General features: G+C 44.2%; 1 protein-coding gene across 2 annotated transcripts in view; it reads left to right on the top strand.

Moving 5' to 3' along the window:
- Positions 1 to 14,836: 14,836 nt before the first annotated feature.
- The window catches only part of NR2C1 (nuclear receptor subfamily 2 group C member 1), a 58,593-nt gene continuing 49,985 nt past the window's right edge, over positions 14,837 to 23,444 (top strand). Inside the window, exon 1 of one of the 2 annotated variants that reach the window (XM_089652679.1) lies at positions 14,837 to 15,031. The gene's annotated coding sequence lies outside the window, so the exon portion shown is untranslated. The remainder of the gene's footprint in view (positions 15,032 to 23,444) is intronic. The other variant, XM_089652680.1, reaches the window with a different exon arrangement.

The following is a 23,444-nucleotide window of genomic DNA, read 5'->3' as shown; positions in this document are numbered from 1 at the left end:
CCGCCACAGCCTGTGTCAGGGCCGACAGGTGCCTGCAAATCTCTTCCAGAGGGGCGGACCCTCCTCCAGGCTCAGTCATGGCCTTCTGGTACTGTAAGGGACCGCCTGGCGGTACCACTAGCACTCCACTGATTAGGCGTCCCCAGAGCACGGAATCTAAGCCCCAGAATACTTGTTCACCAGAGCCCCTGATGGTGGGGATGGACTTGGAGTACCCTGAGACCAGGTCGTGGCTCCTGAGTATACCTGTCAGTGGTAGGGGTATTCGCCAGGGGCTCCCACGGGGAAGAGCCTGATGTGAGGAGGTCAGGAGACCCCGGTGGGATGGATGGATGGATGAGCAGATGCAAGGTCAGACAAGCCGGGTCGGTAACAGTGGGGTCGGTGCGGTACAAAGCAGCGGGCAGAGAATAGTCGGGTCACACGCCAGGTCAGCAACAGGAGGTCAGATCTAATAAGGGGCATCCAGGAGAGAGGTCAGGCAAGCCAGGGGTCAGGGTAGAAGAATACAGCAAGGTCAGGTCCAATCCGGGTCAGCAACTTACAGAGAAACAGGATCACAGGTTCAGGTATGCAGAAGAGACCAGAAGGCACTGAATGACAGCTCAGGGCCGTTTAAATATCGCGCCCTGCGCTGTCATTGGTGCCCGGCGCGCGACCGCGGTTCCTACTGCGCATGCGCGAACCTGAATGCCGCGGTCGGTCAGGACCTGGTGCCTGCGTCCCTGCACAGAGTGGCGCACTGCGCCTGGACCAGCGCCGCGGGGATCCCTGACATTCAGTGCAGAAGAGGCTTCTATTTTTAGAACATTTTTGAATTTTTAACCCTTTCTCTGCCAGGCCATGTTTTCCCTTTTCAAATTTTTAACCCATTCACTGCCAAACTAAGGGTTTTTCCTGTTATTTTTTTTTTAACCCTTTCACTGCCAAATCAAATCCCCCCTTCATTTTTTAACCCTTTCACTGCCAAACAACATTTTTTTTGCCCTGTTCACTGTCAAACCAGTCTTTTTCTACATTTAAATTTTATTAACCCTTTCAATTCCAAACCAAATCTCCCACTCCCCCCCCCCCTTCATTTTTTAACCCTTTCAATGCCAATCCACTTTTTTTTTTTGCCTTGTTTTGTAACTCTTTCATCGGCAAACCACCCACCCCCCTCCATTTTTTAGCCTTTTCACTGCCAAACAATTTTTTTCCATTTTTTTACTGTCAAAGGCAGTGAAAGGAATTGTTTCCTTTCACTGTCAAACAATTCTTTTTCTTCTTTTAATTTTTTTGAACCTTATCAATGCCAAACCAAAAAATTTCTTGAAACATTTTTTAATTTTTCAACCTTTTATTGCCAAAACATAGTGTTTTATCTTTTCAAATGTTGTAACCCTTTCACTGCCAAGCCAAAATTTCTCCCCTTCCCCTTACACACCGTTTAAAATTGTTTAACCTTTTTGTTGCCAACCCATATTTTTTTTTCCATTCATTCTTTAAACCATTTTAACACCAAACCAAGGGTTTTTCCTGTTAATTTTTTTTAACTCTTTCATTGCCAAACCAATTTTTTCCCTTTTTCTTTTTTTAACCATTTCACTGCCAAACCAATGGTTTCATTTTTTTTAACCATTCACCATTCATTGCCAATTCATATTTTTTACCATTTCTGTGTTAAAGTATACCTAAAGGAAAATCTTTATTTTTAGTTTTTCGGAGTGGCGAGTGATTAGACCGCCTGTCAAGCTTTTATTGCTGTCTGTGCCCTCTTTGGGGAGATTCAGTTACCCTCTCTATTTTTCATGTTTACCATTACCCCCAAAAGTGAAAATCCCAAATTTTGGGTTGTCATCAGAACAGGAATTAGCGGGGAAATCTTCCAATTGGGACATAAAATGATGGGAAATCTCTGAAAGCCTGAGTGAGTTATAACCCTCCATTACTCGATCCAAAATGAAAAACAAAATCTTTGGCTTTAGTTCTATTTTAAATTTCAGCTGATATGCGGGGGATGACGGGGACTCAATCTAATAGAAGGTACAGCATATTACACATGGAGCTCAGTGTTGGTGTAGTGTCTGAATACAGAAGAACCTGCTACTGCCAAAGAGTTGGAGGGGTAATTTTAACCCTTTCCCTGCTGGACATTTCCCCCCCCCCCCACACCCTTCATTTTTTGCAATGTGCTAAGTGCTAATTCTTGCCCTGACAGCATTACATAGTCTCTGAAATTATTAAGGCCCCATTCACACCTCTGATATACACCTGTATGGCAAACACCCATTTTTTTCTTGCATTTTTTTTCCTGCGACAAGCATAGAACAGCCCAGAGATTTCAATTGGCTGTCCTATGCATGGCAAAGTAGCTCATGACATGTTCCAGTTTGCATGTTTTATTTACACGCATTGGTTTCTTGCATTTGGGGTGCCATTTAAAATGAATGGCACCATAATGGCACACTTGTTTTTTGCATGTTCCAGGAATGTGTGTAAACAGATATTTCTCTGCGCATTACTATAACGCACAGGTGTGGACAGAGACTAACTGATATGGTGGAGCAACACAGCAAACTGCTGCATTTAGTCACCGTTATTGGCAAGTTTCTCAAGCAGATGTGGTATATATGAAACACGTCACAGCGGGATGCGTTGTTGTTCCACCAGGTTTCCTGTTATTATTTTTTTTGCTTTGTTCGCTGTTCCAATTTTTACTTTTTCAGCAAGTTCCAGGTATGAGTGATTCTACATACAAAGCAGATCTATGGACAGGGTGAAGTATATGGCTGACACACTTTGTTGCTGTTGCATTTAGGCCCCATTCACACCTGAGCATATCATAATTGCAGGAAAAATGGCGTGATTCTGCCCGCCTTTCCAGAAGGCACTAAAAATGCGCCAAAATGCAAAAAAAATGCACAAAAAAAAGTGAGGCACTTGTGTCACAGATATAAATGTCACTACAATTCATGGGTGGTTTATACAGTAAGAATACCTCCCAACTGTCCCTGATTTCAGGGAACTGTCCCTGATTTGGAACCTCCCTCTGGCCTTCTTTCCTTCTCATTTGTTCCTTGTTTTGGTCTGATCTATATTAGTTGGATATAAAATGAACTATTTATCTTTCAAAAAGTGTTTCCCAGTGCTAAACCTTTCATCCAGTTTCTAAATTGCTGCATTTGTAAACTTAAAAAAAAAGTATAAATTAATAGTATTGGTAAAAAAAAACACGAGGGAGTTTAACTAGTCTATTTTTTTTATAATTCTCCTTGAGGGGGTGTGTCCTATACATTTGCTAAAAGGTGTCCCTCGTTCCCATCTCAAAAAGTTGGGAGGTATGCAGTATGTCCCTACAGTACTGGAAGCAGGGCCAGGACAAGGGTCACATGACCCGGGCACTATTTTGGCAGGTGGGGCATTGGTGACAGCTGCAGTCTCCTAGCACCTCCCCTACAACACTATAATAGGATAACCACATACTCCTCCGCCCCTCCCCTAACTATTCTGCTGCGCCTACTCAAGCTGACTTCTCCTATCTTCCTTTTTATATATGGAGAGACTAGATGAGTACCCTCCCACACACTGTCCCTGGCTCCACCTCCCGCACAGGCCCATAGGTTCATAGAGCCTTCACTAAAGTGGTGGACCGTCTACAAGCATGGGTCAGTGAGCAGCAGTCTGGTTGCTGGGGCTGCTAGCGTCTCAATTACTTCACGTGTGTGCTGCGTTCCCTGAAGTACATTTCCCACCTGCCTTCCAGGCTACAGGGATTTCTACAGGTACACTGAGTACTGTGATAGAGGCAACTAATCTCCGGGGACTTTGGGACGAGGCAACTAATCTATGAGACACTATGATGAGGCAACTAATCCATGGGGACACTGTGATGGGGCAGCTGATCTATGGAGACACTGTGATGGGGCAACTGATCTATGGGGGCATTTGATCTATGCAGGGACTGTGATGGGACAACTGATCTTTGGGGCACTGTGATAGAAGCTAATAATTTATGGGGACATTGTGATGGGGCAAGTAATCTATGGGACACGGAGATGGGGCGCCTAATCTATAGGGACATTGTGATGAAGGAAACTAATCTGTGGGAGAGACTGTCCTGAGACAACTTATCTATATATGTTCTCTGATGGGGCAACAAATCTATGGGGGCACTATGATGTGAGCAACTGATTTGTGGGGACAACTTATTTGGGCACAGTGATGGGGACAACTAATCTATGGAGGCAATGTGATAGGAGCAACTAGTCTATGGGGGCACTGTGATGCAGCAACTGATCTATGGAAGCATTGTGATGGAGGCAAGTAATCTATGGGGGCACAGTGATGGGGGCAAGTGATTTATATGGGTATTCTTATGGGGGCAAGTGATCTATGGCTACATTAGTTTTCTATTTTCTTTGTTTTCACCTGGTGATCCTGCCAGTAACTCACGTCCTATCCTATGGAGACAACACTCATTGTACTGAATCTATAGAGGAGCTGTGTTCTCACATTAGGACAGGAAGTGTGTAGGACTAAAGAATACTTCCCCTTGTCCATAACATAGTAAGATGTTTTGTAGCCCACATAGAGAACTGGGAACAATGCTAACTGAAAACAGTCCACAGACAACAAGACCAGGAGGTTATAAGCTCACTAGGTTTCTGGCAAGATCAAAAGGTAGATTTTTGCAGTTATAGAACAGATATAACAAAATAATATATTTATCAGACCAAAAGAGTGCACATACTTTAAAACTGAATTCCAGGTATGGCAATTTTTACATACAGTAGCTACATTGGTCCAGCTTGGAGCAATGTATATGTACAGTATATACCATACCTGTGGGAATGCTGTGAAAGCTGGAAATCACTGTAGCAGGCACCACTACTCTAGTGGTTACTGATAGCTTCTGGGTCCCGTGCCGAGCAGCTGCCCTGGTGCTTTCTGAACTCAGTAGGATACCTGCTCGGCTTGGGTGCCATCCATAGAACGCTTTCCATTTTCTCATTGAATGCAAAGTGTTCACTGATTGGATGAGTTGGAAATCAGGATCCCGAAGGGAGCAATGATTAATGTAGTAGCAATAGTTACTACAGTCATTTCCAGTTTCCTTGGCAATCCACCAGGTATGGCGCATGAACAGGTACATTGGTCCAAAGTGGGTCAATGGAACCATGTAAAAAATTTCCATACCTGGAATTAATCTTTAAGTCCCACCAACAGCGATGGGCTGAAGATGCCTGCTGTTAGCCCTAGAAAACCCAATTGCTGCAGTCACGTAGTTCATACTGAATAATAATAATATTATTATTAATAAAAAACAAAAACTTTAGTGTCCAGTATTTTTATTAAAAAATATATCTTTGTACATCCAGTTTTTGGCTTTTTAGTGAACAAACAATTTATTCTTTCCTACAGAAATGGATGTGACACATCAACACAGCGGGGAACTCTCTGCATGGCGTTTTCTTAAGTATGTGTGTGTATGTGGGGGTTTAAGTTTTTTTGCACACTAGCTTCAGCTGGGGAAAATACAGCAAAAGTCTTACTAGCAAGGGGAGAGCAGAGAATGGACAGTTGCTGGTCTCTCTCCCATCTACTCGGTGACCCCTGCTATGCAGGTCCCTGGCCCACAAGTGAGATAGTGGAGAGGGGGGTCCATGAAAGCAATCCTGTGGCTGTACAGCCTCAAGATCACTTCCATCCTAAAGCTGAAAGCCGGCTTGTGACATTTACATGCATTACTGGTGGTCTATAGTATGTGTAAAACCCTGCTGCTGCCAACGCATGACATAGGTTGGTGGCAACAAACGGATTAAAGCAACACTAGGGAGAGGAATATTCACTTTTCCTCCAATGGTCCCCTTCCTTCAAAGCTGCTGGCATCTTCTTCTGTGTGCCAGTTTTTGGCCATCCTCATTGGCTGACGGGATGATGTCAACCTTGTGCATGAGCAGGAGCTGGTCATCCCAGTGCACAGTGATCTCTGTGCATGCAGAGATCAGTTTACATGCCAGGGATCGCTGTGAGCAGGTAGGTAGGTGCCACATCGTGTGTCTCTTCTGTAATAAAAAGCCTGCAGGCTCACAGTGAATAACAGTAGAACTTTCCTTCAGCTTTAGTAAGACCTCAAGACTGCCTGTTTGCTGTCAAAGTATTGTCACAATTGCATGTTTTCTGCCCACATATTCTAACATCTGACCATAATTTGCTGTGGCACACCATGTGTGTCACTATTAAACCAATACTTCAACTTTGGAGTGCTGCTATTAGCCTCCCCTTACCCCACCCCACCCCGATCTCAAGCTCACCAACTTTTGAAAGTTCCCAGGTATGCACATCAGGAAATGCCGCCCTCATAAATGGGCTCCCTCTGTCTGCAGACCCAACATTTAGTATTGGCACATCCTTATAGTATAGCCGGTGCCACATTCAGTAACAGTGTAACATCTAATCCAGCGGTTCTCAACCTGGGGGTCGCGACCCCTTTGGGGGTCGAACGACCATTTCCCAGGGGTCGCCTAAGACCATCGGAAAACACACATTTCCGATGGTCTTAGGAACCGAGACACCGCTGCTGTCTCCGGCGATGTGTGGGCGGGATGATATGCTGCCTCTGTCACCGCCTCCTCGCCGCTGATTGGCCACCGGAACTGTAGCTCAGGAGAGGCACACAGGCGGCCAATCACCGGCGAGAAGGTGGAGCTTGGAGAGGAGGAGCCGAGCGGCAGCGCGCAGAGATCAAAGAAGATCGAGGGAGCTGCAGGAACGAGTGAAGAGAGAGGCCAGAGAAGGAAGACAGCTGACAGGTAAGTGCAAATTTTGCTGCTGCAGCCAGGTATGCAGGTTGTAGATGGGAGAGGGAGAGAGCGAGCCCAGGCTGGAGCAGGGGTCAGCAAGGTAAGTATCATTGGTGTCAGTGGGAGGGATAGTGCCCCATCATTTGTGTCACTAATACCAACGATGGGGCACTATTCCTCCCCCCACTCACACCAACGATGGGGCACTATTCCTCCCCCCACTCACACCAACGATGGGGCACTATTCCTCCCCCCACTCACACCAACGATGGGGCACTATTCCTCCCCCCACTCACACCAACGATGGGGCACGATTCCTCCCCCCACTCACACCAACGATGGGGCACGATTCCTCCCCCCACTGACACCAACGATGGGGCACTATTCCTCCCCCCACTGACACCAACGATGGGGCACTATTCCTCCCCCCACTGACACCAACGATGGGGCACTATTCCTCCCCCCACTGACACCAACGATGGGGCACTATTCCTCCCCCCACTGACACCAACGATGGGGCACTATTCCTCCCACTAACGCCAACGATGGGGCACTATTCCTCCCACTGATACCAATGATGGGGCACTATTCCTCCCACTGATACCAATGATGGGGCACTATTCCTCCCACTGACACCAATGATGGGGCACTATTCCTCCCACTCATACCAATGATGGGGCACTATTCCTCCCACTCATACCAATGATGGGGCACTATTCCTTCCACTGACACCAATGATGGGGCACTATTCCTCCCACTGATACTAATGATGGGGCACTATTCCTCCCACTGACACCAATGATGGGGCACTATTCCTCCCACTGACACCAATGATGGGGCACTATTCCTCCCACTGACGCCAATGATGGGGCACTATTCCTCCCACTGACGCCAATGATGGGGCACTATTCCTCCCACTGACGCCAATGATGTGGCAGTATTCCTCCCACTGACGCCAATGATGTGGCAGTATTCCTCCCACTGACGCCAATGATGGGGCACTATTCCTCCCACTGACGCCAATGATGGGGCACTATTCCTCCCACTGACGCCAATGATGGGGCACTATTCCTCCCACTGACACCAATGATGTGGCACTAGTCCTCCCACTGCAAAATTACAGTTATGAAGTAGCAACGAAAATAATTTTATGGTTGGGGGTCACCACAACATGAGGAACTGTATTAAGGGGTCGCGGCATTAGAAAGGTTGAGAACCACTGATCTAATCTAACATAAATATAAATATTGTGATGTGTTGTGGAGTCATACAGATTTTGGTACAGATCCTGGTCTCATCATTCCACCACACATCAGAAACAAAAACGGCATCTGTACACAATCTGCATTGTTTCTCTTGTCATTACTGTCATCCTTATTTGCTTGTTACAAAGTACAAATGTTTTATATGTTTCTTTGATAAAACCCAATAAATATTTCCTTAAAAAAAAAAAAAAACAGAGGGGGTGCCAATGAGGGAAAAGAAATTGGTGCATGTAATTTCACTTTTGTACAGTTTTTCTCTAATAAATTTTTAACAGCAGGGCCCCTTTCTGTGGCCAGCACAAGTAACTGTGAGGGGTTACAGTGTTCAGCCACCAACACCCAAGGTTTCCCGCAACTTTCCTGTGTGAACTCAGGCTCAAAGGCACTATGTCAATCCTGAGTTCATGCAGGATCTGTGTGTGAAGCCGCATTTGATTCAGACAGGAATTGCACCGTATTACTGTTCAAATCGCACACAATTATTTGCAGTGTGATTTAAGCCCATTCATTTTGTAAGGGCTCAAATTGCACCGCAAAGGTATCGTTTTCGATATCGGGAGCATAGCGATATCAGTATAGGTGCAATCCTACTTATAACTGCATGTCATGCCAGTGCTGTATGTATTTAGAGATAACATTTGCAAATACTTTTTAAGTGCAAGGCATAATATTTGCACCAATAAATATATTATTTTCAAGAAGATGTAGTTTTAGTGCCAACATACCTTTGAAATGTAAAAGTTTTTTTTTAAGTGGGAATCGATGTGTGTCTCAATCTTGGCCCTGTTAGTTGGCATGAAGGTGGGACAAGAAGGACAATGAAATTCTGCTAAGAAACAGGTATTGCATTCTTCCAACAGAAACATGGAATAAAGATTTAAAACTAAAGATTTAAATGCTAAACAATTGCTTTTACAATGACAAAGAAGACAAAAGATAACAAATCCAGTGTACAAAGTTAACTTAAAGTGGTTCTAAAGGCTCATTCTATGCATGAAGGTAAAAAACCTTCTGTGTGCAGCAGTCCCTCCTTACACTTACCTGAGCCCCATCCCGATCCAGCGATGTCCACGAGAGCCTCGGTTCACTGGGGACTCTCTCTCTCCTGATTGGCTGCAGGAGCTGCTGGCTTCCGCTGCCGTCAATCACAGCCGGTGGGGCTGAGCCGCAGCTCTGTGTGAGAATTGACACACAGTGCTCCAGCCTGGGAGCATACCTGCTTGGGTGTCCCCATAGCAAGCTGTTTGCTATGGGAGCACCAGACAGGAGGGAGGGGTCCGGAGCACCGTCGGGGACCCAAGAAGAGGAGGATCTGGGCTGCTCTGTGCAAAACAATTGCACAGAGCAGGTAAGTATAAAATGTTTTTTGTTTTTAAGAAAAAAAAAAAGTAAGACTTTACTATCATTTCAAGGACAACACTTTAACCATTTCCCGATCGCCCTATAGCAGAAATACTGCTACTGGGCAACATGGGTGTGCAAAATCATGTATATATACGTGATTTTGCATTTCTGGGTAGGGGGTGCGTGTGAGCCACATTCGCCCCCCTACCCGCGTCGACATTTGCGGCCGCGCCTGTCAATCACTGGATCCCGGACAGTGATTACTCGCCGGCGCCCGGTGATTACCGAGGATCTCCGACGGGGAGGAGGACTGTTTTGTTTACTAACAGTTCTCCTCCCTGTCAGCTTGGGCACACTGCTTTGGATGGCTGTGCACAGCACAGCCATCCAAAGCAGTGTGCTTACAGTGAAGTACAATGACACCGCCCCCTAGTAAAACACTCCCTGCACATAGTTAACCCTTTAATCGCCCCTCATGTTAACCCCTTCCTGCCCAGTGCCATTAGTACAGTGTCAGTGCTTTTTTTTAGCACTGATCACTGTATTGGTGTCACTGAGGATGTCAGTGACACCAAGTCAGTTCCCCCCAGTGTCCGAATGTCCGCTATAAGTCACTGATCGCCACCATTACTAGTAAAAAAAAAAAAAATTCCAGTATCTATACTGCCATTTATAAACGCTATAACTTGTAAACCAATTCATTTACACGTATTAGGATTTTTGTTAGCAAAGACATGTAGCAGAATACATTTTGGTGTAGATTTATGATGAAACTTGATTTTTTTAAATTTTTTTACTGAATGTTTGATAGCAATAAATCAAAAATATTGTTTTTTTCTCAAAATTGTCGGCCTTTTTTTTTAGAGCTCAAAAAATTAAAAAACGCACAGGCGATCAAATACCACCGAAAGCTCAATTTATGGGGAAAAAAAGGACGTAAATTTCATTTGGGTGCAGCGTTGCATGACTGTGTAATTGTCAAAATAATACAGCGCCGTAATGCAAATAATGGCCTGGTCAGGATGGAGGGTATATCCTCAGGAGGGCAAGTGGTTAAAGCAGTAGTAAAATCCCGTTAAAAAAAAAAAAAAACAATTTCCCCCTGCAAGGTAATATAATGTATTAGTATGCATTGCATACAATGAGGTATCGCATACTAGCACATTATGAAAGACTTGCGTTAAAAAAAAAACAGGGCTTCCATCTTCACCTGGTCTTCCTTCTGGGTTAGCGGGCTTTTGCTGTGTCACTGGCCGAGCTGTGATGACGTCACTCACGCGTGGGAGCCCCAGGCTCAGCACACAGCTCTGAAGGAATAGCACGGGTATGCCATTCCTTCAGAACGCATGTACCGGTGATGTCTCCGGCTGCTGCTCACTGAAGTACCTCGTAAACAGTGGACATTTAGGAAATATTCATTTTACCTCCAGGGAAGATTTATTATCAGCTTACCTGTAGGTAGAAGTCAAAGAACAGACTTTACTACCACTTTAACAGAAATGACAACACCAGCCCGCTCTGTGCGTTTACTACAAAACAGACTACAAAAATCTACACAGGAAACGTGTGACCTCCACTGTCTTCAGTTGTGTCTATTGGTTGTTTGTTATATTAAAGTTCATTAAAGGAAAAGTTCACCTTCGGGAATATGTTTCATGTACCACCTGTTTCTAGGGTGGAACATGTAACATGTTCCCAGTCCTGCAGCCGCTACTCGCTAAACCCCCCCCGTGACAGAAGTACGGGGAGAAGTTCCCTGTACTAGTTGACATTTTTAAAAACATATACGACCGCAATACGTATATAAATGCTGTGGTTGTCAAGTGGTTTACCAGGGTTATGGCTGAAGAAATCAGCAATAACCCCGGTACTGTTTTTTTGCACCAGGCGGGCGGCTTTCACATGAAAGCAGATCTAGCGGCTCTTGAGCTGCTGGATTGCTTTCCGTAGTGGTGGAAGGGGACACCTCCCCTACTCAAACCAGTATTTCTTTGGCTTACCATTAACGCCAGCCAGAGAGAAACAATCCGAAGGTGCAGCCTCTTCAAGATGGTGGTGATTAAATACTCTATGGTCTTTGATCGCCTCTATCATAATGGAGGACCGGAGCGATTACGTCACATCCTGTCATCAGCGGAAGTGAACAAACTTTTTTCCCTTTTAAAGCAAAAGTTCAAAATAAACATTTTTTTTGGATCTTTTACTTTAAAAGGTAAAGATGAGGTTTGGGGTCTTTTTGACCCTAAATCTCTTCTTAAAGTGATCATGCTATGCATATTTCTATTATTATTTTACAGGATTTATATAGTGTCAACAGTTTGCTCAGCGCTTTACAATATAAAGGGAGACAATACAGTAACAATACAGTTCAATACAAGAGGGTTAGGAGGACCCTGCTCCTTGGAGCTTACAATATAAGAGGTATATATCTATATATTATTATTATACAGGATTTATATAGCACCAACAGTTTGCTCAGCACTTTACAATATAAAGGGAGACAATACAGCAACAATACAGTTCAATACAAGAGGGCTAGGAGAGCCCTGCCCCTTGGAGCTTACAATATAAGAGGTATATATCTATATATTATTATTATACAGGATTTATATAGCACCAACAGTTTGCTCAGCACTTTACAATATAACGGGAGACAATACAGCAACAATACAGTTCAATACAAGAGGGATAGGAGGGCCCTGCTCCTTGGAGCTTACAATATAAGAGGTATATATCTATATATTATTATTATACAGGATTTATATAGTGCCAACAGTTTGCTCAGCACTTTACATTATAATGGGAGACAATACAGCAACAATACAGTTCAATACAAGAGGGATAGGAGGGCCCTGCTCCTTGGAGCTTACAATATAAGAGGTATATATCTATATATTATTATTATACAGGATTTATATAGCGCCAACAGTTTGCTCAGCACTTTACATTATAATGGGAGACAATACAGCAACAATACAGTTCAATACAAGAGGGATAGGAGGGTCCTGCTCCTTGGAGCTTACAATCTAAGAGGTATATATCTATATATTATTATTATACAGGATTTATATAGCGCCAACAGTTTGCTCAGCACTTTACAATATAACAGGAGACAATACAGCAACAATACAGTTCAATACAAGAGGGATAGGAGGGCCCTGCTCCTTGGAGCTTACAATATAAGAGGTATATATCTATATATTATTATTATACAGGATTTATATAGCACCAACAGTTTGCTCAGCACTTTACAATATAACGGGAGACAATACAGCAACAATACAGTTCAATACAAGAGGGATAGGAGGGCCCTGCTCCTTGGAGCTTACAATATAAGAGGTATATATCTATATATTATTATTATACAGGATTTATATAGCACCAACAGTTTGCTCAGCACTTTACAATATAACAGGAGACAATACAGCAACAATACAGTTCAATACAAGAGGGATAGGAGGGCTCTGATCCTTGGAGCTTACAATCTAAGAGGTATATATCTATATATTATTATTATACAGGATTTATATAGCACCAACAGTTTGCTCAGCACTTTACAATATAACGGGAGACAATACAGCAACAATACAGTTCAATACAAGAGGGATAGGAGGGCCCTGCTCCATGGAGCTTACAATCTAAGATACTATTTCAAGGGATGTTTACATTCATTATAATAGAAATAAAAGCGATAAAAAAAAAAATTAAAAGGGACAGTGTAAAAATTAAAAAAAAGAAAAATATATATTTTTTAAGCACCCCTATCCCACAATGCTCATGCGTACAAGGAAACACATACGTAAATCGTGTTTTGGGGTTGTAAGTAAGTTTTTAGCAAAAACTACCAATTTGAATTTGTAAACAAAACATCCCAGAAAATGCTTGGTGTTAAAGGAAAAGTTCACCCTATTTTAGTGTAGAAAATGTAAAATGTTCCCCCATAGCCGCAGCTGTGCCCGCCTCCCCTCGACAAGTTTACCCGTACGATCTGTCAGATTTGAAAACAGCACAGCCATGCCGGGCTCCATCCACATGGCCGAGTCGCTCATTCAGTGTTCTGTGAATAAGTGCCTACAAGTCCCTACAGCCTTAGTAGCTGTGGGCTTGTAGTTTTCAATGAACAACCACAGTGCTGTGGAGCACCCTGGTAGTTCATTGAAGCTTCCTGTCAGTATATTTGTTTGCTCATACATTCCGTATAGCAAGCAGATATTCTGACAGGTCTGCAGGACACCTGCACCAGCGATCTTCTAATCGCTGGTGCAATGCTTTCCAGGCTCCTTTGGACAAAAATAATAAATGCACATTTGTTTACCTGCAAAAAAAGTGCATTTATTATTTTTGTCCAAAAGATGAACTTATCCTTTAACCACTTGCCCTCCAGAGGATTTGGAATGGAGATCACGTTTCCTGCCCAGAATGGAGCTCCAGGCTGCAGCCACACTCCCTTAAAAAGTATACACAGGAAATATGTGACAGGACACATGACCTCCACTTCCTTAAAGCGGAGCTCCACTCAAAAGGGGAAGTTCCGCTTTAAGTCTTTGTCCCCCGCTCCCCATTAAGGACTGGCACCTTTGGGGAGTGGGGGGGAGGGGTACCCAAATTTGACAGGTACCCGCTCCCACTTCCTCTGCGATCGCAAGCGGTTGTCCTCCCCCCTCCCTGTAGTATTCTGGGCCATGTGACAAGTCCCAGAAGACTACATGACCATTCACAAAGCGCAGCGCTTCTCGCGCATGCATAGTGGGCACCCGTCTGTGAAGCCTCAAGTTGTCACAGCCGGGTGCCCACACTAGATGCTGGTGTCAGGGAGAAAAGACAGGTAAGTGTCTTTATTTTAAGAGTCAGCAGCTAGTTTTTGTAGCTGCTTTTATTTTTTTTTTTTTCAGGTGGAACTCCGCTTTAAGTTGTGTCTATTGGTTATTTATGACATTAAAGTGCAGTGGCTAAATGGTTAGCACTTCTGCCTGGCAATACTAGGGTTGTTGGTTCGAATCCCAACCTCGGCACCACCTGCCTTGAGTTTGCATGTTCTCCTTGTTCCTGTGTGGGTTTCCTCCCACACTCCAAAGATATGTTGGTAGCTTAATTGGATCCTGTCTTAATTGGCCCTAGTATGTGTATGTATGAATATGCGTTAGTAATCTTAGATTGTACACCCCTTGAGGGTTAGGGACTTATATGAATGTACAATATATATGTGTGTGTAAAGGGCTGTGCAAATTGACAGCTCTATAGAAGAACCTGAAATAAATAAAGTTTATTAAGTAAAAAAAAAAAGGAGTGGAGATCACATGCTTCCTGTCGAGTGGAGCTCGTGCTTGTTGTTAAAGTTTACTAGAAAAAAAGGGAGAGGTGGTCACATGTTTCCTGTCGAAAATGGAGCTCTATTCTGCAGCCAGACTCTATTGTCAACCCTCTTCCTCAGTGCGTCATCCCGCACGGAGCGCCCGCTGACGTCAATACGCCTCCAGCTACGCACCGGTCACGGGGAGGAGCTGCGCATTCGGCGGAGCTGAGGGAGGGTCACGAACTCTGACCCGCCGGGAACCGGGTGCGGTGCTTTACCGAGAACACGTCCTCTGACAGCCGTGCGACATACCGCAGAGGCCAGGTCTGTTTCCCGGGACGCAGGTAAGAGGCAGGCGAGCGCCGAAGGACAGTACAAAGGACGGGACTGCGGATGTGTGTACGCTAGCATGTACCGGGGGACCCTGGAGCAGCGCGGAACCCCTGATTTTTGCTCTGCATCCCGGCGAACATGACTGCGTCCGGAGCGTCGTGCCCGAGTGACGCTTTAACCCTGTCACTGTGACCTCTGACCTCCACCCGACAGGAACAGCTTCCCGGACACGCAGTTTCCTCCCCCCTCGCGCCTATGCACGCTCTGTGTGCCCTCCCTCTGTGCGCGCGCGCCTTAGGCGGGAGGGGAAGCGTGCATGGCGGCGCGTGGATCTATGACAGGCTGGTGTTTGGCACATGGCTCCTGTACCTGGACTCGTATGGGACTGAGCCAGGCTAGGCCTACACTCCTCAGTACACATCGGTTGTGTTTATATGTATTGCCCGGCCTCCCCTCTGATGTGTGCTGTCCCTGAGCTGTATAGGTCTCCAGCCATCATACTGGTCCTTCCCCCACATTATATTTGTATCTTCTTCATAACCTCTGATTTTATTCGTGGATTGGCCTTGGACTGAGAGTAAAACTAAGCATGCACTAGTAGGATTTTCTTTAGAAAACTGTTCTTTTTCAGAACATTGAATTCCCTAACAACTTTCTAACCCGGCTTCATGACCGGGCTAATTTTTGCTTTTCAGCACTGCACTACTTTAAAGGATAAGTTCACCTTTTGGGCAAAAATAAGTAGTAAAAAAATGTGCATTTATTATTTTTGCCCAAAGGAGCCATAAAGCGTTGCACCAGCGATCAGTAGCTCAGCCTTTCTCAATCAGGGTGCCTTGAGTTTTCCTCGGGGGGTGCCTTGGCAAAATGTCTACAAATTGGCCAAAATTTATATGCAAGCCAGCGGGTGGAACAATCCTGCCATATGTTTTCATTGTGCACCATTATGACCTCCAGCCGCCAGCGTCCTGACAACCAATGACATCAGTTGATGAGGATGTCGGTTGCCTGCACAGCATCCTAGTTTGACACTCCCCTGCCCCTCTCCATCAGTAATGGGGTCACATTAGCTCAGTGATGGAGGAAAACTGAGGGAGAAGAGAAACATGAGAATACTAGTCAGATCCAGTGTGCAAAAGTGTATTTGCTTTGGAAGAATAAATCGCCTCTAATGTTGGGTGTCCTACATGTGTGGATGTTGCTGCGTTATATAAAACTATTAGAATAGTTTGTCACACTTTAGAATGGGGTGTCCTTTTAAAATTATGGACAGTATAGAGGCACCCCGTTTTAGAATGGGGTGCCTCAAGACTGTCCATAATTTTAAAGGGTGCCTCGGGACTGTCCATAATTTTAAAGGGTGCCTTGACTGAAAAAAGGTTGAGAAACACTGCAGGATCTAACTGATGCCATGCAGGTCTCCTGCAGTTATGTCAGAATATCTGCTTACCGTATGGAAAGTGTGAGCAAGGAGATATACTGAGAGGAAGCTTCAATAAACTACCACGGCGCACTACAGCACTATGGTGGTTCATGGAGAGCTACAAGCCGACAGCCACTAAGGTTACCGGGACTTGCAGTTCATTCATTCATGGAAGTCTGTGAATGAATGTGTGGGCAGAGCCCCACACAGTCACGCTGCTTTAAATCTGATAAGGGGAAACTTCTTCCTGTACTACCTGTCAGAGAGAGGGGAGGCGGCAGACGCCGCTTCAGCTATGGGAACCAAAGGTGAACTTATCCTTTACCTGACAATTTTGCAACCGTGCAACACTACACAAATTAAACTTACACAATTTTTTTTTTCACAAGTAGAGCTTTCTTTTGGTGGTATTTGTTCACTACTGGGGTTTTTATCTTTTACCCTATAAACATAAAAAAGACTGAAAATTTTGGTAAAAAAACCTATTTTTTACTTTTTGCTATAAAAAATAAAATTTATTAATAAATTTAGGTCAAAATTTATTCTGCTACGTCTTCGGTAAAAAAAATCCCAATAAGCATATATTGGTTTGTGGGAAAAATTATAACGTCTACAAATGACGGTGTATATATATACTAGAATTTTCTTTTTTGTGTACTGGTTTACTAAGGGATATGCTGTTTTTTGTCTCCCTGCTTTGCAAGGAGACAAAAGCCAGCACATCCCCACTGTCAGAGGGATCTGTGTTTATAACACAGATCTCTCTCCTGTCACTCTCCAACGATCGGCTGGTTCTGGCCATGGATCATTGGCTGGATCCCGTTGATGTTGATCGTCATGTAAGGAAGCAAGTGAGACCCCAGCCGGGTGGGCAGGTGCACGCCCCCTACTCGGAAATGCAAAATCATGTATATATCTACAGTGCATGGATGGCAGGCAGCTAATTGTTAGTGAGATCAAATCGGTATATATATATATACTGGATTTTTCTCTTTTTTTTTTTATAGTAATATAGCGGGACTGTGATAGTACGGTGGGCATTCTGACACTGGCTAATTGACAGTAACATCACCAATAACACTAATACAATGATCAGTGCTAATAAAATGCACTGTCACTGTACTAATGACACTGGGTAGGAAGGGGTTAACATGTGGGGCGATCAAAGGGTTAACTGTGTGCCTAGTGAGTGTAATGTAACTGCTCTTTGTACTGGTTTGCTAAAGGATGTGCTTTGCAGGGAGACAAAAACCGGCACATCCCCACTGTCAGTAGGGAGGTCAGTGTTTACAAGACAGATCTCTCTCCTGTCACTCGCGCTGACCTGGTGATCAGCATGTAAGGGAGCCAGTGGGACTCCAAACAGGTGGTGGGCGCACGTGCTCCCTACTCGGAAATGCCCTCTACTCAGTCTTCCTTCCGTGTTTCATAAGCTCAGCCACTTGAATGGCCAGGCTGCGGTGACTTCACTTATGTGCATGTGAATCACTTTGCAGAGTCACAGGGAGCAGACTGTAAATGTGGTCTGAGTTGCGCATGTGCAAGCTCAGATCACATTACCACTGACAGGCAGGAGGGATCTATGACAGAAGAGACCTCCAGGGTCTTGTTTTGTCCAGCGCCGTACCCGTTCGTGGCCTGACTTTCGGTAGTTATACCGGAGTGATGCCTGTAACCGCAGACATCACCTCGGTACCGTTCTTTAGAGCTGACGGTCGGCTCTCTTGTACAAGCAATTAGATTGGCTAACTTATTTGCTTGTAAACATCCCACCCCGGAATCTGCTTTGATAGTCTCTCCTTTATTGTAAAGCAGAAGCGATGACCTGACATCATTTCCAGTTTACTCAGAAACTTTCAGCGCCATTTTTAAAAATCAAAGCATTCAGAAATGCAGATCTTGGTGTTTTGAACGCTTTCAAGTGCAGAGGAGAAATTTGGGGTCTTATAGACCCCAGATCACCCCATAAAAAATACCTGTCACATGTCTATTGCTGTCACGGGATGTGTGCATTCTTTGTGACAGCAATAAAAGTAATACAAAAAAAAATTTTTTAAAGTGACAGTGTCAAAATAATTTTTAAAAATTGAAGTGCTTGCGCTCAAAGGCAAGCACACATCGGTCACGCACGCAAACATCGATTGTCCCACACATGCGAGGTAGCTCCGCAATCATCAGATCATGGGCAGTAATTCTAGCACCAGACCTCTGTAAATCCTGAAGTGGACCTGTAAAGACTTTTAAAGTGTCACCTATGAATAGTAAAATTTAAAGTGATGCCATGTTTGGTATCTATGTACTCTGTGTAACATCTTAATTTATATTTTATTAAAAATGGATTATGTATTTTCTTATTTTTTTTTTTACAATAAAATTTAAAAAAGTGATTTTTCCCAAAAATTGTGTTTGAAAAACCACTACACAACTACCATGTGACATAAAATTTTTTAAAAGCAACCAATTTATCCTCTAGGGCCTCTCCTACAAAATTTCTTAGAACCCCCAAACATTAAATATTTTTAAGTAAACAAATACTGATTTTTAAAATGTAAATAAAAAGTGCCAGAAATGGCTTGGGGCTGAAGTGGTTAAGGGCCAATTCATACCATGAGACACACAGGAACTTGCTGTGTGTTCCTGTGCAATTCACATGTGAATCAGATGGAGTGCAGTTTCAGCCCTTTCATTTGTATAGGCTGAAATCACGCCATAACGCATCAAAAGTAGTGCTTGTGCTACTTTAACCACTTGCCTCCCGGGCACTTTTACCCCCTTCCTGCCCAGGCCAATTTCAGCTTTCAGCGCTGTCGCACTTTGAATGACAATTGCGTGGTCATGCAACACTGTACCCAAACAACATTTTTATCATTGTTTTGAGACAGAGCTTTCTTTTGGTAGTATTTAATCACCACTGGGTTTTTTATTTTTTGTTAAACTAAAAAAGACTGAAAATGTTGGAAAAAAAAGTTTTTTCTTAGTTTCTATTAAAACATTTTGTAAATAAGTAACTTTTCACCTTCCCTGATTTGCGCTAATAAGGCTGCAATGATGGGCACTGATAGGCGGCACTCGTATATGGCACTGATAGGCGACACTGACTGGCACTGATAGGCAGCACTGAAAGGCAGCTCTGATGAGCACTATGTGGCATTGATGTGCACTACTATGCACTGATATGTGGCATTGATGGGCACTGACAGGTGGCAATGATGGGGCTACACTGATCATCAGTGCACTGATATCAGTGTACATGTCCCTTCTGAAGAATGCCGCTTACCGGCTCTCCTCTCACACAGTCCACTGAGAGGACTGCCGATAATCGGTATTTCCTTGTTTACATGCGATCAGCTCTGATTGGACACAGCTGATCACATGACAGAGCCAAAGTCATCGGCTCTTTACTCTGATCAGTGATCGGTTGTGTCCCAGGTAAAAAAAAAAAAAGTGCATTTATTTATTTTACACTGCAGCCTGTAAAGCATTGCATTTGCGATCAGTGCAATGCCAGGATCCTGTGGACACAGCTGATCACAAATTGAGGTAAAGGGACAATCACAGTGGCCATTTACCATGTGATCAGCTGTGTCCCGTCACAGCTGATCACATTGTAAACAGACTTGACGATTATCAGCAGTCCTTTCCTCACGCTGTCACAGCCAGTAACCGGCAATTTTGACAGGTGCATTTACACTGACAATCGGCACTGATCATTAGTGCCCATAAGTACATCCCCATCAGTGTACATCAGTAAAGAAGAAAAATTACTTATTTGCAAACTTTTCTAACAGAAACTAAGAGAAACATTTTTTTTTTTCAAAATTTTCGATCTTTTTTTGTTTAACAAAAAAACAAACGCAGCAGTGATTAAATACCAAAAAAAGGAAAGCTCTATCTGTCTCAAAAACTGATAAAAAATTGCATTTGGGTACAGTGTTGCATGACCGTGCAACAGTCATTCAAAATGTGAGAGCGCTGAAAATTGGCCTGGGTTGGAAGGGGGTGAAAGTGCCCTGTAGGCAAGTTTTAACATCTAAAAACAAAACAAAAAAAAAACTTTAGCTGTGCTGTTTAACCGCAGGAGAGTGAAAGTGTTTTTTTTTTGTTTTGTTTTCTTCTTCACATACTGGCAGCTCCCTTTATTCTCCGTGTGTAAACCTATGTCGTGTATCTGTAACAAGCTAGAGAAGAGGTTTTGTCGTTAAAAATAAAGCTTTGTTCGTTAAAAAGAAAATAAAAACTTTTTTAGCCTGCTCCTAGATTCAAAAAAAATTTGTCAAGCCCTGTCTAAATAAAAGCACACTTACCTGTCTAGGGATCCCATGCCGTCCTCACACAGGCTAGTTCTTCACTAGTTTTTGGGTTCCCTCCTGCGCCCCCCCATCCGTTCCGGAACAACACAATAGCCATGCAGGAGGGATAACTCAGTCAACACTGACTGTGTTGATTGGGGAATGGATTTTCTCTCATGAAAGCCGTGGTTGCAGGAAAGAAAATGTCATCATCTATGATGGCCTGCCTTACAATGCTAAAGTGCACAGATCTGCCCATGAGGGAGGAAGGAGAGAAGGATCAGGCACCTAGGCCCTCAAAAGCCCACATTACCCCATGCTCCCTCACCCTGCATCCTTGGCATCCCCCCACCACACAGGCACACCTGCTGGAGAGCCCACGGAGCAGAGTACATGGCCACCGACTGCCCCATCCACACCACTGGACGAGTGCTTGAAAGGCAGCCACCCGCAAACCGGAGCCTTTCAATGCCTTTAACTGCGCTGGCACTCCCCACTGGAGAACTGCAGTCAGCGGGGACACCAAGTCTCACCACCTGTGTGACAGCGGACAGCCCCACCTCCAGCATGGCACTGACCCAGAACAACCAGGCTACCCCTTCTGGCACCAGATCCTCTCCATTGACACCACATAGAGGAGCCACAGCTGGACAGGTGAGAGCTGTTCCGCTGCCCCACTCTTGTGACACTGCCCCCCCTCTTGTGACGCTGCCACTCAACTTTCTCCCTACCCCTTTCTGTGGCTCTGCCCTCACTTTTGTGATACTGCCCCTCACCTGTCTCCCTACTCCCCACCTAGCCCACTTCCCTCCCTCCTGTGATGCTGCCTCCCACCTGTCTCCTTGTCCCCCACTTATCTCCCTGCTCCCCCCTCCTGTTACTTTGCCCCCCACCTGTCCCTCTGCCCCCATCTGTATCCCTATCCCCCACTTGTCTCCCTTCTCCCCCTCCTGTGATGCTGCCCCCCCTCCTGTCCCACTGCTCCTCTTCCATGATGCTGCCCCCTCCTGTGACGCTGCCCCCTCTTGTTCTGCTGGTAACTGTGAAAGGGGACATTTACACTGATAAACAGTATCCTGATTAGCAGTTCTGCCCCAACCGTGTACATAAGTGCTGCCAGTCAATGCCCATCAGTGCAGCCTCATCAGTGATAAAAACCTGTTTCGTTTTTTTCGTTTAGCAAAAAATAAAAAACCTAGTGGTGCTTAAATACCACCAAAAGAAAGCTCTATCTTCATTTTGGTACAATTTTGTTTGGGTAGTGTTGCATGACTGCGCAATTGTCATTCAAAGTGTGACAACTCTGAAAGCTGAAAATTGTTCTGGGCAGGAAGGGGGTGAAAGGGCCCAGCAGGCAAGTAGTTAAAGTAGGCTAGTAAAAAAAACTAACAGAATAAGCTGTTGGCACATACCTTTATTTCTAGTTCTGCTTCCTCTAGCATTGCCTAGAATACCATAAAATAACTTTCTCAGAGTGGCCATTTGTAAAATACAGGTATTCCTCCTATATGACAATACCAAGACCTCTTGATTGATCTCTCAGACACAAAGCATTGCATCATGGGATGGAACAGGGGTAGTGTGTAAACCCCATTGCAGAGAAATGTAAAGACTAAGGTGACACTGAGATGGAAAGTGGGCGTGGTTTTTCTAAGCACACGTTTGCCACAGTGTCTGTTTGTGCTCTGCCTTCATAGACAGGAAGCCTTTAAAGTCCTAGGTGAGGGAAGGGAAATCGCTGCCTTGCATGCCATGCTCGGTGATAGATGGGACTTGTAGAAAAACAATGTGAATAATAATAAACCTGGATGATGACATAGTCAAATAACAGGATTCCCCTGGAGTATGCACCCCGCTATGCATGTAAAAAAGGAGGCGGTGGGGGGTAGTGATGTGAGTTTTGGATGGGGTATGCATTTGCAACCATTTTTCCCATTTATACCCCAAATATGTGTGTAGCATGAATTATGGTCCAAAAGACACCCTGGAATTCATAAAGACTGATACAGACAGATTTTGTAATCAAGTGACCTGCCTGCATTCTAAAAGTGGTGCAGCATGCTCCAAATTCATGTACCTGTCTAGAACTTGTACTTGAATTTGGCAAACGCTGCACCACTTTTAGAATGCTTGCGAAACACTTTCAGAATATGTGTCTGTGCCAGGGTCTCTCTCTTTCCGCAAAAGAGATTTGGTCTTAATTAGCTCCACTTTCGTAGGTACAAACTCTTTTATTCTGCATTTGGCAGATTCATTGTGCCACAATAGAAAAGTGGTGCATTTTAGAATTATCTGTATTTGGTGCACGAGTTGCTGTCAGACCAAAAAAGTGTTGCCTATGCTTCATGAATTTGGAGCAATACAGAGGCGCAAGAGGAAGAGGTTCAACTAAATATGTGTGCTACCAAATATTAAATTGAGTGTGCCAATGATTTTGTCCAGCCCATTTTTGGGGTTTGGTGTGGAATGTGACAGATTTGGCTTTTTGTTTCTCCACTTTTTTGTGTCATATTAATACAAACAAAACAAATAAACATGAGAACGCCTAAGCATTTGTAATTGCAACAATTTTCTGGGAAAAGTTGTGCAGTATCTGACAGAAATGCAGGGGTGCAAATATTTTTGGCCAAGATTGTAAATACAATGTAATAAATAAAAGTCTACCTAAACCCAGGAACAGTAATGTTGCAGATTACCAGTCGTTAAATGTGG

Source organism: Staurois parvus, unplaced genomic scaffold, assembly GCF_062004578.1.
Source record: "Staurois parvus isolate SC_StPar_1 unplaced genomic scaffold, SC_StPar_1.0 ptg000025l, whole genome shotgun sequence".
NCBI lineage: Eukaryota > Metazoa > Chordata > Amphibia > Anura > Ranidae > Staurois > Staurois parvus.
Note: the sequence above shows the minus strand (reverse complement) of the source record. Positions and strands in the feature narration are given on the sequence as shown.